This window comes from Crocodylus siamensis, chromosome 3, assembly GCF_052110815.1.
Source record: "Crocodylus siamensis isolate JL-2025a chromosome 3, ASM5211081v1, whole genome shotgun sequence".
NCBI lineage: Eukaryota > Metazoa > Chordata > Crocodylia > Crocodylidae > Crocodylus > Crocodylus siamensis.
The window spans coordinates 53710577-53726450 of NC_143397.1; the positions used below are offsets into that span (position 1 = coordinate 53710577).

At 43.3% G+C, this 15874-nt stretch overlaps 1 protein-coding gene across 7 annotated transcripts in view; it reads left to right on the forward strand.

Moving 5' to 3' along the window:
• The first annotated feature begins 423 nt into the window (after positions 1 to 423).
• The window catches only part of PAM (peptidylglycine alpha-amidating monooxygenase), a 269026-nt gene continuing 253575 nt past the window's right edge, over positions 424 to 15874 (forward strand). For 6 of the 7 annotated variants that reach the window (XM_090038338.1, XM_090038341.1, XM_090038334.1 and 3 more), the window contains exon 1: positions 626 to 704. The gene's annotated coding sequence lies outside the window, so the exon portion shown is untranslated. Of the gene's footprint in view, positions 576 to 625; positions 705 to 15874 lie in introns of those variants that run through there. The other variant, XM_090038336.1, reaches the window with a different exon arrangement.

The window sequence follows — 15874 nt, forward strand, 5'->3', positions numbered from 1 at the left end:
TGGCACAGCGGCAACAGAAGTGCTGGCCACTGGTGGAACCAATTTTAGAGGGGACGCAAGCGCTGCCCCCAGCCAGAGCGCTCGCTGTCAGGGGGTGCACCAGCACTCTCAGGGGGGGCATGTGCCCCATCCCTACATCTCGCCTATGGTTGGAAGGCACCTCAGGAGGTCATCGAGTCCAACCGGCTGCTGAAAACAGGCCCAACCCTCACTAGATCACCCCAGCCGGGCAGACAATGATGTTTATCTCCCTGGGGCTTAGAAAACCTCCGAGGATGGAGGTGCCACCACCCGCTCCCGTGCTTTCCCTGCCCTCCTGCCGAGACGGTCTGCTTCGTAGGGACTGCTGACTTTTTAATCCCTACCAAAGCCCGCCCGGCCTCTAGCGGAGCTGCCTCCGCCCGCAGCCGCCACAGGAGCCCGCGGCGGCACGGATTGCTCCCAAGGGCGGCAGCCCGCGTCCCCGCGCGGCCGTGCCACCCCCTGCGGGCCGGGCCGTCCTACCCGCCAGGACTTCTCCCAGAAGGAAGAGAGAAGCGGCGGCCACGAGGCTGGGCCGGGCCGGGCTGACAGACGTGAGCTGCGCCGCGTTCCCTGGCGGGGCGGGGCGGGGAGGGCAGGGGAGGGCGGGGCGGCGGCGGCAGGAAGGGGGTCGCGGCGGGAGGAGCGGTAGCGGCGCCGCCGGCAGGTCCCCGGCGCTTCCCGTGAGTGTTGGGGCTCAGCCCCGGGGCCCTAAGTTGCGAGGCGGAGGTGGGAGCGGGGCGGGGGAGGGCTGGCGCTGTTGCTCCAGGCCCTGCTCACGTCCCCGTGGTGGCTCCGCGAAAGTTTCCCGGGCGGCGGCGGCGGGCTCTGTCCCTGCCCCTACCCCTGCCTCAGCCCCTCGCCGCCTCCCGCCTGTGTGCGCGCGGGTGCCCGTGGCTGGCGCAGCTCCAGCCTTGGCTTACAGGGGGGGTCGCGGGGGAGGTTGGAGTCTCTTTATGTGAGAGTTTCATTAGCCATGTTCGAGGCAAAATGCAGTCTCGGGGTCAAGCGTCTTCAAAGTCTGGACCCGAAGGACCGGTGGAAGTAGCCGTTGCCCCCCCTCTCCCCGTTTCTCCCCCCCACCTTAGCTGCGGAGGAAGCACTGCGTAGGAATCCTTGCCCGCTCCTGAACTCTTAACGTGCGAATGGCCCTGAACCGCGCCGAGCTCTGGGGAGAAGCGCAGCGTAGAAATGTTTGCTTGCAGTTTAAATCCCAAGCCTTAACTGCCCTGATAAATGTCGGTGCTTCTGCAAGCCCAGCTTGGAGCCGGGAATACTTTGCCCCGTGTTGCTCGGATACTTTGTCCCGTGTTGCTGGGGTAGGAAAAAGGCTCTGCCACCCCCCCCCCCGCAGCCTGTCCCCATGGGTTGCGTGGTCTGTGGGTGTTGATTGTTATGTTTGGTAATCCAGGCTTCTGGAGTACAAAGGCCAAGGTAATTTTGCGTTTTTATTTCTTCTTCTTTTCTTTTTAACCTATCCCAAAGTTGTACTTTCCACTGTGAATGTATAATATAAAATGAAGAACTGGCCATTCCTCCTAGCCAACAGCTTTGAGCTGGTACTGGCACGATGAACTAAAAACAGGGTTAGGACATGGGATGCTTCAAGTGTGATGCCCACCTTTTCTGATTCGCACTCCCACCACGGAGGCTGCCTCAGTTTGAGAGAACATCTTAGTTCGTTGTTTAAATCAAAATGTGTATGTAACATTTAGACCTTGCTCCTGAAACTAGAATAGCATGGGTGGAGTCTGCACATGTGTCGCTGAACTCGGTAGCGTTCTAGGCAGGGTTCTGGCAGCTCAGATCTGATTGTAAATAGCAAGGCCTTCGTTGGATTTGTGAATCTTCACTTCCTTACTACATAAACAAAGGCAAAACTCCAGATCTGCTGCCTCTTCGGAGGTCTGTGTGCGATTGTATTTGCTCTTCAGCATTTACTGTTTTGGCAGGGATTTCAGTATATGCAGTTTATTTTGCAGAATGTTTAGATTGAGACCATTTCTGCTCTTCAGTCTGTGTGCAAGTTCAGTGGACTTCAGAGAGATCAACAGGCATATTTAAAAGCAGAGTTTTGTCACTTAGGTTTAATGTATTGTCCCCGATTATAAAGTCGTGGCTTGAAGGGAGCCAGCAATTTAATATGCCTTCTTGAGGTCATAATCTGTCATTTTGACAGAGCTGTACATGTTATCTTGAAGTGCAAGGATAATGGGACATTGAATAAAATTGAAAGATAGCACATTCAAAACTGATGATAATTTTTTTTTCCATTTAACACACAATTGGAACTCATTGCTTTGGAAGTACAAGAACTTGGTAAGAATCACAGCAACAGGAGGCAGATAAGAAGAAGAGCCAGAGTTATAATAGTTAAACAAGATTTGGAGGGGATTTAAAAAAACGCCTGATGCATCAGAACCGAAGCCAACTTTTGACTCTTAGAATTCAGGATAACACCTTCATGGAGAAAAGCATTGTACAACTTCGCACAAAGTTTGCTTTGTGGGAAGATGTTAAAGTTTGCTTTAAAAAGTATTTATTTACTTATAGATTTTTATCTTATCCTCTCCTGTAACTCAGTTGTGAGTGAGTGTATTTTAGTCTGATATACAGAGCTTCCATGCTCTCAAAAAGTATTCTCAGGTATGACAGAATTGAAACTGGGTTGTTTTCTAAAGAAGTATGAATATCCTATAGAGTGTTTAATCTGTCACAAGGAATATTAAAGGCATTTGACTTTACATACAGTGCGGGGAATCTAGAGATACTTCTGCCTTATTCTTTCCATACCAGGCCTAGCGAAGGCTCTTGCTGTCATTGGCATTGCATATCCTAAAGTACTTACGTCAAACAAATATAGTCCCGAGGTGGAATTAAGTAAAAAGTTGACTACATAAAATTACAGTTTGAGAGGAAACATGCCACTGAAACTATTTAACCCAAGTAGGTGAGGCCTCTGCCATGCAGTTCTGTCTTTCTCTCCATTTCCCTCCAGGCAGGCACACAAACAGAACCTCTGGGCTGCTGTCAGGAGGAAAGGCCTGCATTTTCTGCGGCATCTATTTTGGGTCTTACTTCTAGATGAATAGTCCCAGTGCTTACCCCGCTCCCAGTCTCATCTCTCCCTGTAGCATATGGAAAGTATTTTTCTCTGAGTCTTGTTGGTGTGTTATGCTTCAAGAAGTACTAATTTCAATCTGTTTTTTCCCCAACGTACCAACGCGATAGTTTTATACCAGGCAATTTGAGGGACCCAAATCAATCTTAAATGAAGCTGAAAGTTTTATTTTTCAGTTTGATGAACCAAAGCGATACATTTCTACATAGAGAAAATCAGGATGTCTCCTAATATTTTTTTTCCTAAATTATTAAAAGAACTTTCATAAGTTCATAGTTGGTAGGGTCAGAGGGGACCTGAGCAGATCATCAAGTCCGACCCCTGCCATGGGCAGAAATGAATACTGGCCTCAAACTTTCTGTTTGACCTTTTTCTTTTGGGTTTAAAACAAATGTTGGGATATCACTTTTTCCATTGGATACTAATTGTTATTTTTGACCTGATTTATATTCTTTATAAAAAGAAATACATTACTGAGGGCTTGTCTTGTACTAAAGGTTTGAATCAACTACTGTGATAAAAAGTATGGTACTGTTTAATGATAGGCGACTGGTGCCTCCTGAGTCTGGGGGTCCCCCAGCAGCTGATAGCTGATCAGGTGGGAGGTCCCTCAGCAGCCAATTGCCTGAAAGCAAAGCAGTGCCTGCGGCAAAACTGGAAGTGCCACCAGTGTTTCTCTCGGTGCCCCCCCTCCCTGGCCAGCATCAATCTCGGGGGGTCCCGGCCGGCACTTCTTTCAGCACCCCTGCTCCCTGGTTGGCATGGGCCAATCTCATGGGTTGCACATGCCGTCCTGTGCCCACCTATGCATCACCCATCTGTTTAATCAAGGTCATATAATGTACATATAGGAAAGGGCAGGGTTAAGTTGACATGGTTAGGTGTACCTTTTCAATCTTAGTGTTCTCCAAAGACAGTACTTTCCAGTCAAATGCTTATGTGTCTATCTATGGGCCTATGTTTCCGTGCAGTGTATGGACAGCAGCATCTCATTTAACATTTTATTGTATGTGAAGTTATCTTGGTTCCTTTTTTGTTAATTTGGTGTCAAGTATTTCTGTGCTTTGTCTTTTCAAATATGTCTGGTCTGTGCTTGTTTAAGCTTTAGTGTGTAATCTGATGAGCTACCCAAACTGCAGATAAATAACTTATGCACGGGGATCCTGGTTTTCTCTGTTTAAAAATAGTAAATTCTCTGGTTCAAACCTCCTGAAATCCGTGTTCTTCTGTGATTAAAATGCAGTGCCACTATATACATAGGTATCAGGTAAACACTGTGTTTTATGGACATATTTACATTTCTAAAACAATTTGGAAGCCTACCAGTGCCTCAATCACTGTAATGAAATAAATTCTAAATATGGCTCAGGAGGTGAGACCCAGCATGGGAGGGCAGAGCGGGGTGGGGTGTCTCAGTGCTCCTGCTGGGAGCCCTGTGCTGTCATGGTGAGGCACACCCTGGCTGCCTAGCAGCAGTGGGGAGCAAACCACTGTGCTGCCATCCTTGCTGCAGCTGGGTGGGCAAGGGGTGCCTCACCATGGCAGTGGGGGGCTCCTAGCTATAGCACAGAGTCTCTCTGCCCCACTGTGCCTTGCTGTACTGGGTTTGGCCTGCTGGGCCATAGAGGCCCCTGGGGGAGGGCAGCAAAGCAGGGAGCCCCAAGCCCACAATGGGCAGCCCACATCTACCCTCCTCACACACATCTGGGGGGCATGTGCCCCTATACCACCCCAAGGAGTGCACACAGTGATAAGGAGCCAGGACCCCCGCCACCCACCAGATGAACCTCCCTTGGCTCCGTCTTGCTCCCTGCCTGGTCCCTGTGGCAGCACATTCCTGCCCCCGGACCTCAATCTCCAGGCCCTATGGACCCCCCTCCAGCCCCAGCCCTGCCTGACTCCCTCCCTCCATCTCTCCCTCACTATGGGGACTTCAGTCCTCATCTCCCTCAACTTACCTTCGGGGAGCTGCAGGAGCTGTTCTCCATGCTGCCTGGGTTCCATCTGCATGTGCACATGCTTGTGGCACCCCATGCTTGATCACCCGCTCCTGTTCCTTACAGCCCCTTGCAGGCTGTTTTTTCACAGTGAATGGAAACCCCGGATCTCTGCTTATAAGTAACTTCTAGAAAGATGCACAGTAGTAGATCATGTGCAAAAAAGCCTCCTTTAGGAAGAAAGTTTTTTCTGACAGTGAATAAAAATGAATCATTGACCTCTGTATGAGGTAAGGGCTTTGTTGTCCTTAGCTGGAAGAGCTTGCTTCTCACAGCAGGCATCAAGCTAGACTTTTGAACTTATAATAGTTTCTAATAGCTGTGGGTTGCTCCGCTCTCTGCTTTCCCTTCAGTCGCAGTTCCATTAATATGCTTCATTATTGTTGCATCAAAATATTAAATGAAATGAATCCACAAGTTTAGGTAACAAAAAATCTATAGCTTTTTAGTGTGTCAGAGAACAAATATAGGCACATGGTGGTTATTTGAAATTCATTTCTTTTTTGATGTTAAACACTTTCTCTGTTTTACAGAGCAGCTGCTACCAGAAAAATGTGCATCGTAAGATGCTCTGCTTGTGCAAGTGAGAAAATACTTTAAATATCCGGGAAAATGAAGCGTGAGGATGAAAGGCTTAAAATGTGATAAATCTTGATTTCTTAAGTTCACGTAAATAATGCTTGCTTGTTTTTCTTCTCATCAAGTCAGTACCAGCAGTTCAGTACTTGCAACGAGTGAGATGAAGATAAACTAGTATGTCTGTCATAATTGGGAGTTGAGGAATTGGGTAAGAGGAGAGGAACTGTAACTCCCAAGTTGCAAAGGAATATGTAGATGGGGGTAAAAAATGCTGTCAAGTTGATAAGGATTTCTTAAAGTATCTGTGTGGCTGCTGATATGTTTTTACAGTCAGTGTAGTTTTAATAATTTACTTTGTTATTAGTTTACTTTTATTATTTGTTTACACCACAGCTTGCGCACTATGAAAATGGCTTGGTCAACTTCACTGTCTTCTGCACTAACACAGAGCTGTAGATAGCATGCTCCTGAATTGATCAGTTATAAGCAGGCAGCTAACCCGGGTGCTGCAAGTGGCCCAAGTAGCCCCTGTGTGACATAACAAGTTGGGGATGGGGCACCTGGGGATCTGACAGTGATTGTTAGGGCAGGAAGCACAAAGCAGAGTAGCAGAGGAGGCAAGAGAAAGAGACTGAGTGGTATTTGGGGAGGACACAGAGCTTAATTTCTTGTACTCTTTCCAAAAAGATTGGTCTGCACTGATCTAGATAAGTATTTTTCAACCTGTGGGTCATGACCCAGAATAATATATGAAAAGGTTCTGAGCAAACTTTAAAAATGGATTGTCCTTTAAAAGAGAAAAATGTGGAAACCGTGGCGTTCCAGGCTGCGAGGAGCTGCTTGTGGCTCTCCTCCCTCCCCCCTGCTCGACATCTTGGGGGAGCTGAGGCCTGGGGGCAGGGGACAGCAGGTTGGGAGTGAGGGGCACTGGGTTAGGATTGGCCATCAATGTTTACAAATGGGTCCAGGTACAAAAAAAAGTTTAGAACCACTGATCTAGATTACACACAAAATGTTCCTTTTTACAACACTGTATCTAAACCAACCTTCCATTTTCCTAAACATACCAAAGATAGAGCTTTTATTTTTTTTTCTGCCATAGAAATAGGACTGGGTCATCTTAAAAGTGGGTAGAGGTTTTTTTGGGGGTGGGGAAGTTTGCATTTTCCTCCCCCTTACAGTTTTGGGAGGTTATTCCAGATCCTTGTTGTTCTGATAGTAGCCTAATTTCTCGTGTGGATTATATTAATGGCCGTGAAAGAAAAATGGTTTTTGTACCTTGTCTTGTATTCTAAATGATTCTTCTTCATCTGTGATGTATGCTCCTTTATCAGCATCAATCATATTTCCCCTGACTATTCATTCCGATAAGCTAGAAGAGCTGAATAATTTTCCTCATCCTAGTAGTCTTTCTCTGCATCTGTTCCAGTCTGAAGTCCCCTTTCTTGAATGTGAAGGACTACAGTTGCATGCAGTATTTCAGATGCGGTCATAGGTGAGCCTTGTAGAATGGCATTAATACTACTTTAACTGTAATTTAAAGTACCTTTCCTGATACATTGTAGGGTCACACTTGTGTTTTTCACAATAGCATTCGTTACATTGGAAGTTCATAGTCTGCCTGTGAGTATCTAGTGTGTCCACGTATGTTGTCTTCTCAGTTGTTCCTCTGATGCTCTACCAGCATATAGCAGAAATACTTTAATTTTAGTACCAAAGTACCTATGTCTTGGACTCTGTACTGTAGAATTTTATCCAGTTTCTCTTACTTCAGTCCACAATCATCATTTTTTTTAATTGCATGCTATTTTGATCCTCCCTTGTATTGATAAAGCCTCCCAACTATGTATCATTAGCAGACTTTATTAGTAGACTTCTATATTTGTGCCAAAATTATAAATGAAAACAAGTCTGGTTTCAAGATGGATCCTTGAAGAATTAGTAACTTAACTTGAGCCCAGTACTTTCTGTTTAACATGGCTAAGTCCATTAGCCATTTTGCAGTATTTCTACTAATTTCCATCTTCACTGTAGTAAAACATAGGACAAAAGAAATGATTTATTAAAGTCTGGACAGACTAGATTTAAGTATAATCTTTTTCTTTTCTTTTTTTTTAATCAAAGAGCAGGTTTATTATGTCATGATACCTTTGTTAAACCCATGTTGCATTTCCCCCCTATTTTCCAATTGCTTGCATGTCTTGCAAGTCTTTTAATTTTTCTTTCAAAATTTTTTCCCTTCAGCTCTTTCCCTTTTTTTAAGTCTCTTTGAAATTGCAATTAAAATGAACCCACATAAAACTACATTGATATTAAATAATATACTTTTTTACATTTATGTAGGGTGTAGGCTCTGGTATTATGGTTGCCCAGTGGTTTCCCTTGTAACATACTATCTTCTGTTGGTCATAATTTTGCCAAATACTAACCATGCTGGCAGGCTGGTCTCAGGCTTTCCTTCTTTTCTTTTTTGGCCCTGAAAAAATTTGACCCAAATGGTTTGGCCTTGTTTCTAACAATGAGGCTGGGGAAGATGTGTTGTTTTGCCCATAAGTAGAAAATACATCCTGCCAACGTCTCTTTGAAAAGACCTGTGCGTTGTAGCAAGGATTACTAGCGCTGCAGCAATTAACATTGTCACTGCTCCGTTGCCACCAAACGTTTAGACTTGTGTGGAGCCCCACGGACCGGAGGTTGAGTACTGCTGGTCCAAGTGTTAACGTCTGTCTGTACCCTGGGAACAGCAGGGCACATAGGACTTTGTAAGGGTAGAGTAAAAGGAAGATGGTGAGAGGAAGACATATCTGACTGTGAAGCCACTCTTACCACTTATTTTTAACCTTTCACATATGCATACTGTTCTGAGCCTGAGTAATTGAAATCTGTAGTATTGCATTGTCTTTGTTGGCGGTGATTCCTCATGGTCCACGAAGATCACTTCCATGGGCTATAGATGAGTCCATTGGCTAAGAAGGCTGATCCTAGAGTTGCAGACTCTCAGTGAAATTCTGCAGGTGATGGTTAAAGGGAGGGATGGACCACAAATTTCATGATCTTGTTTCCTTTCTGTCATTTTTCTGCCTCCAGAGAGAAACCATTTTCCTCAAAGTAAGATGTGCCTTGTGTCTCAAAGTGTTGCCACGTAGTCCTGGCCTGGGCTAGTTTTTCCTGATTTGTGGTTGTTAGTGCCACACTTCCTGATGTTTGCCTTAAGGCTGACCTTGAAGCGTTTTCTCTGGCCCCTGCATGTCCTCTTCAGTATGCGCAACGACAGCACAGTCATCGGCATTCCACAATCAAGGCTGAAGTTAGTCTGGTTTTGGCATGGAAGTGGGAGAGATTGGAAAGGTTCCCATCCATCCAGTACTTGATGCTGATGCCATGTGGCAGACAATCATGCATGAGCATCTTAATGACCACAAGAAAGATGGAAAATTGGTGCAATCACACAGCCCTGCTTGACATCAGTTCAGATGGAAAAGGGCTCCATAGCGGAGCCACTGCATAGGAAGTTGGCAGTCATCTGGCCATGAAGGAGTTTGATAATTTCCCCGGGCAGCCAAACTTCAATAAGATCTTCCATAGAGCCTCATGGTTAACAGTCAAAGGCTTTGGTCAAATCAGTAAAGGCATATACATAGATATTGCTGCTCTCAGTGAGAACAGACATTCAGATGAAGGCCAACTGAGGGAGGAAAGGGATGGCTATATGTTCTTTTGGAAAGGGAAACCTGCAAACGGCAGGCGAATGCATGACATTGGTTTTGCCATTAAGAACCAGCTTGTCAGTCAAATGTCTGAATTCCTTGCTGGCATTACAGGCCAGTACATGATTACATTGTATTGGGCTAGAAACGCCATTCTTAGCATGGTGGATATTAGAAATCCAGATACATAAAGTTCAGGATCTTGATATCTAAGATATATATCTTTTCCTTCTAATGTTCACAATTCAGGGGAGGGGGGAAAGGGTGATTATTATTGTAAGTAGCCTAACATAAGTTGACCCTGAATGCAAGATGCCCCTTACCCCCCATAATTAGATTCTATATATGGAAAGATTATCATTTTCTTATAATTTTCCAGGTATAGAATCTATTTTTTTTGAGGTTTACTTTGAATTTGTCCCCTGTTGACTGCTACAGTAGGGAAAATTAAACCTGGGTGCACAGGTGCCCTCTGCCACCCGCTCTCCCCAATCCCCAGGCGTATTCCCCCTGCAACACCTCCGTCTCCTTACTGTCAGGCCTTGCTCTCCCTGAGCATGTGTAAGTGAGGGGCAAATTTGAAAATACTAAACTTGAACATACCTGTAGTAAGTTAAATATACTGGAGCTACCTAGACTTAGTTCATCGAGATTTGATGCATTTCTCATTTTTTTGAAACTGCTGCAAATTTTAGCACAGGTATTCCATAAATACACTTTTAAGTGGCATTTCTGTACCTACTTTATATATAGTGCATACTGCAAGATATTAGTCCGGAGCCAAAAGGCTCATAATTTACCATGTAGCTCATTGGATTGGACCTCAGCAGAGTCTACAGTGTTTCAAGCCACAGCAACCCCGCAGCTCAGCATTGCTCAGTGTGTGTGTATACTCCAGATTACTCCTTGCCCCTCCACAAAGGATCAATGTGCTCATTAGCCCACCACTCGAGACTAGAGCCGAGTGTGCTTGTCATGAGTCCTGGGATCCTCCAAAAATGTATATGCAGATGAGGCACAGGGCCACCTGGTCTGGCACCACCTCATTTAGGGGAAGCCCACTCTAATAACATGTGACAGGCTGAGAGAGGGACCAACAGAGGGATACTGGGCGAACTGTTTGGGGCCTTGTTTGGTGATGTTTGCCAGACGTTTAAGGCTGGTGAAGAAACAGGAATAGCTGGAAATAGGAAAGCAAGGCACAACTCAGCTGTGGTAGTGAAGAGGATTTTGGCACCAGGGGAGGGTGCCAGAGCTTGCTCCAACCTCTCCAAGTGAGTGCCAGCCTGTTATTGCAGTACCTTCAGGCCCGGTGCTCATTCCTTTCTGAGGGAACAACTGCCCCCTTTTTTTAGGGCCATACACACTAGAGATGTAAATATCATTAAAAAAATATTAATTTAACCTCCTCTAATTATATAGGTTAAACAATTAACTATAACACAGCAGCTTGGACACAGCTGCTGCTGGGAGCTGCTCCTGGAGCTTTTTGAGGAGGCAAGCCCAGCCAGACAACACAGCTGGCTTGTGAAGCCTTGCACTGGCAGGGAGGGAGCACTTGTAAAGAAGCAGCACATTGCTTAATTGATAAGTCTGTTCCCTGTTTTCCTCTTAGGCTATGGGTACTAGTCCCCTTCTCCCTGCTCTGTCCTTCCCCGCCCCCCCCCCTTCCTGCTTGCCATGCTGCCTTCTGAGTCCCTGCTGGGGCACCATGGGGCTTCCCTCCTCACCCTTTCTTGCCAACCTGCACTTAGCTGGAGCTAAAGGATAACTGGTAAGCTAACCAGTTATTCTAGCACTTACTGGTTAAACAGTTAATAACACCACACCCCAACCCAGCCCAGTATGGGCTCTGTATTTTATAATTGTGTTCAGTGTTGGCTGCATTTAATCAACTTGTTTAATCAACAAAGTGTTGGTTTCCATGACTATTTGCTGCTTTTGGCAGCAGTTTAATGATAGATAGTGTATTTCACATGCAAGGAAATCTCATTAATTTAAGAGGAGGGGCTTTTTCCCTCATGTTGATGGTGGGGGGACAGAGAGGACTTGCTTTGTATTTAGGTAAATATGGTATTTGCTTGACACTTTAGAGGGACGGTCTTTCCAAGGTATAAAATAAACAGTAGTGCTCCTGCCTGCTAATAGAATGAGCAGGAAATGTATGTGTTTAACTCCCCAGCTGATCCCCACCCTGTGTCTGCCAGCCATCTTACTTTAAGGTCCTTATCTCTGAAAGCAGTCTTGAAGACAATAGTTAACAGTTCAGTCATTTTACGTAAATTTGTTTTAAATAATAATACTCTGTGGCATCCTATTTGTAGTTCTAGAAACATATAGAAACGGTGAGTCCTCTTTCAAGAAGTCTTCTAATGATTGACAGCTTTGAACAAATACAGTGCTGTTCAGGAAACGGCCAGTTTCTAGGGACAGATTGATGAAGGTGCTGTTTCTGATAAAAGGGTTGCACAGGCATGAAAATACTATCCTTTATGACTCAATCACAGAACCTCAAGTGGGTTTAAATTGTTTGTTAATAAGGCACAGTGATTTATGTAAAAATATCCTCTAATTCCATAAGAAATTGCCCATATAATTTACTTGGGAAGGGCAATTATCTTTCATATGATCCATAATTCACAAGCTGTGATGGTGGCAGTGAGTTATTATGGTCTTTCCTTTGTGGTACAGGCCCTAATAATTTTATTGTGTCAAAGGTGTTTTAAAGTTATGGATCATATGAAAGAAAGATGATAACTCTTCTTGATGAGGAGAATCTATATCTCTCATTGTAAGTGGTCAGTAATTCACAGCAGTAGATACAAAATGGTCACTTTTTGCTTTTAGGACAAGGGGAGAAAGTTCTGTGCTACATCAGGTTTCTTCCAAATATAGAACTATGTTAATTTTTCTTGGGGAATGCTGCTTGGATTTTTTTAAGACACTGAAAAATATTTGTGTTGTAAATGTTTTATTGTTTACTTCAGTTATGGTACAATAACACCTTTTCCGCAGAAGACTGCTGTTGGTATCCCCAAGATCTGCTTTAGAGCTCTTCTGTGCCTTCTGAATACTGTATGTTATGATCTTGTAATACCCTTAACTGTGTCTGAGGAAAGAACAGTAAGGAAAAGCCTGGGACAAGATAAATAACATCTCTATATACACTTGAGAGTTGTTAGAGGCAATGCTAAGGCTTGCTAGTTTAAAGATTTGCGCCTTCTATACAGCTAATGTACAAACTAGTTTAAATCTGCTAGGAAAAGACCCTCAACACAAGTGATCCAAAGAACCTTTTCAAGGGAATACCCACTCAGAAAAGGGTGTGGTGGTTCAGAGGAACAAGACTGAGATACAGGACTCCTGTTGGGGGTGTATGAAAAATATTGACCTAGCTGGGTTACCTCTGGGACTTCTAAAATCTGTGGTTAAACAATCCCTATCAGCATATAGACAGCTTGCTTCAAATTCTGTCTCTCTAAATTCTGTTCCTACTATAAAATAAACAATACTTTTAGTTTTAAGAAAGATATATGATGTTGCGTACTATTGGCCATATGCTCCCAAAGAAAAGAACTAAAGCTTAAACCCACTGGGCCAGAATGGTTGATACAGACCCAGGTGAACCTCAGCATGGATGAAGTGCAGAATTCCATCCCATAATGAGTAAAGATACAGAGCCTGACTCCTGGCTTGTACATTCAGAGATTTGAAGGGGTCAGACGTTCAGGTAGCCCTGTATCTGTGATATTCAACCTTTAAGAATACTGGATATTCCTTGATGTACCAGATATTTTTATATTCTATCTTTTGGATGTGAATACCTCTTTGTTTAACTGTGTGGTATGTTTTGTCTGTGTTCCCTTGGGTGATAGCTTAGGGCACGTTTCACAGAATCTTTTGTTGAGTAATCCCTTAATGTTTTAATGTAAAACATGTTTTCTGTTCTCAGGTAATGTTTATCTCAGCATTTCAACTTTTAATCAATGTATTTATGCAATAATACAAAATGTAACTTTCTTCCAGGGACAAATAAAAATATCCCCTTAAATGGCATTTTTCCAGATACATTTTGCCACCTTTTTGATTCTTTAGCATCTCATCCCTCTAGGATTGTATCACCCTTCAATCATAAAAAGAAATATTCACATGCTTTCATGAACATCATCATCGTTGGTGTGGTGTGCACAAATAGTAACTTGATTGATGGCAACAGCACGTGTGTGTAGAATTTGTATTTTGAACATCCTTAAATTGTTGTGTAAACAAATGTAGCTCTCTTGGCAGATCTCAGCTGTCTCTGGACCATATTGTCAATAAGCTACTTAAGGTTTATTCTGTCTAGCTGTCTGAAATGCTGGACTTTTTTGGCTTCTGTCCAAAACCTGTCTATCAGTACAAGAGACCTCATGTTTTAATGATGACCTCAATTTAAAATAATTGGGCAAGGGGTTTCAGAGGAAATAGTGTGTGAACCTTTGCAAATAAGACTGACTTCTTTTATATAGAGAACTTATGCAGGCTGATAGTAATGCTGTTTTTGAGATCAGAGATGTACACAATGAGTGTTTACTTGCAGATGCTGGCTAGTGAAAATTTGAAGAAGCTGAACTATCTCATTTTAAAACGAACATTTGAGGTGATCCTAGACTGCAGTGGGCATGGCATAAAAAGATCTAGATCAAAAGTAAGTCACTGAACTTGTAAGCACTCTGTGGAGGAGATCAATTAGTATCTGAATAACATGCTGGTCTGACTGAGATCTAGTCAATCTTCTGTTCCTGGCCTGTGAAGTACTGGTACTTGTGTGTTATAACATCTTTCATGTTTAGGACAGACAAGATCTACTCCCTTTTTCTTCCAGCATCATCAAAGATGAGGTTCTGTTCAGTTTATCCTGGTTATCTTTTGCTAATGACTTTCTAGTGGCTGTTAATGCTTTGGACCCCAGAATTAAGCACTTACTCCACCACAGTGACACATGTATCCACAGCTGCATTTCTGTGATCCAGTTCAAAATTTGAAGAGAGGATCAAACTCACTTTAGCCTTACTGTGAAAGTAGATTTTGTTTTCAAGCTTGCACCACTTGTATCTGAGGCCCTTAACTCCCTGGCTTTCTATCATCTTTCCTGAGCAATATTGTTATATCAAACTTAACACTTGTCATGCTTGTGGTGCACTGTGTTTTAGACTTTGGGAATGAAAATTTGTACCAAACCTGTAATAGTTGGCTGTTGAACCTAACTTTAATGGAAGTGAAATGACTTGTTCTCTATTTGTCCTGGTGTTGTACTGTGTTGAGAATTTGTCAGATGAGCAGTTCTTTGCCTTTTGCAGTCTTCAGGAATCAGTTATCTGATGCAAAAGGTGATGAGGCTTGTAACTTAACAGAACTTGTCTGTTTGTTTGAACAATGACTTTGCTACTGTAATGTAGAGTTTTGCCTTTGGAATTTTTCTTGTTGTGAGCTACCAACAAAGCATCTTCATAGCTGGCAGCATAGTAATTAATGTATTCAATGACTGTGACCATTAAGGATTGTTCTTTGCACTGGCTTCCAGTGGAGAAATAAATTGCAAGTAGGTTTTATGACATGCAAAGCCTAAGAAGAACTTAATCCAACCAATTTGAAAAACTAGCCTTGAAGAGGCTTTCTGCTGTTTCCAGACTTGGTCCATCCTCAGGCCCACCTGCTCATAGAATTTGGCCCCTAGTTGTGTGGGTGACTGGGCCCTTCATAGCTGGTGTGAGAGCTTGATTTAGCTCATAAACTAGATGTGTGATTTAAGCATACACAGTGCTCTAGGAGGGAATCAATTTTTTTTCCTGTCCATGAATATTTTGGTTTATTTCCCTTTTTTGTGTAACTTACTTTGGAAAGGAGCTTTTGATATTTTTTAAGTCAGTTGTTGATGTTTTGTCAGATATGTTCTTGGATTTTTCTTTTTTTCTAATATGATTTATTTATAGTTTTTTTGATTTAGAATTATTTAACTGTGCAGCACCTGCTGCGATGAATTCATGATGCATCTCAGGCTGGAGAAAATCTATAAAATAAAAAATTGTTACCATATCTTAATGCAAACTTAATTAGGGTTTTTTAAAACTATTTTACTGTAAATTTTACTGTCCAGTTAAATAAGTATCTACTGTGAACACTGCAACCTAGATTTCTCTCTCTTTCTTACTAAAATAAAAGTCAAGACACATATTATAGTAGCTTGAGTTCAAGTGAGATATGTTTGTGTGTGACTATCTAGAAATTACAGGAACTAACAAATGGATCAAGCAAATAATAATCTATAATTCTTATAGAGAACATCATACATAAAACTGTGTGCCTGGCAGCCCCGTTTGGTGATGTTCAAGCCATTAGAAATGAGCCTAATCTAGACTAGGAGCTCTGCTGGATACTTTCCTGAGCGTGGGCGGCTTTGTAGATATAGA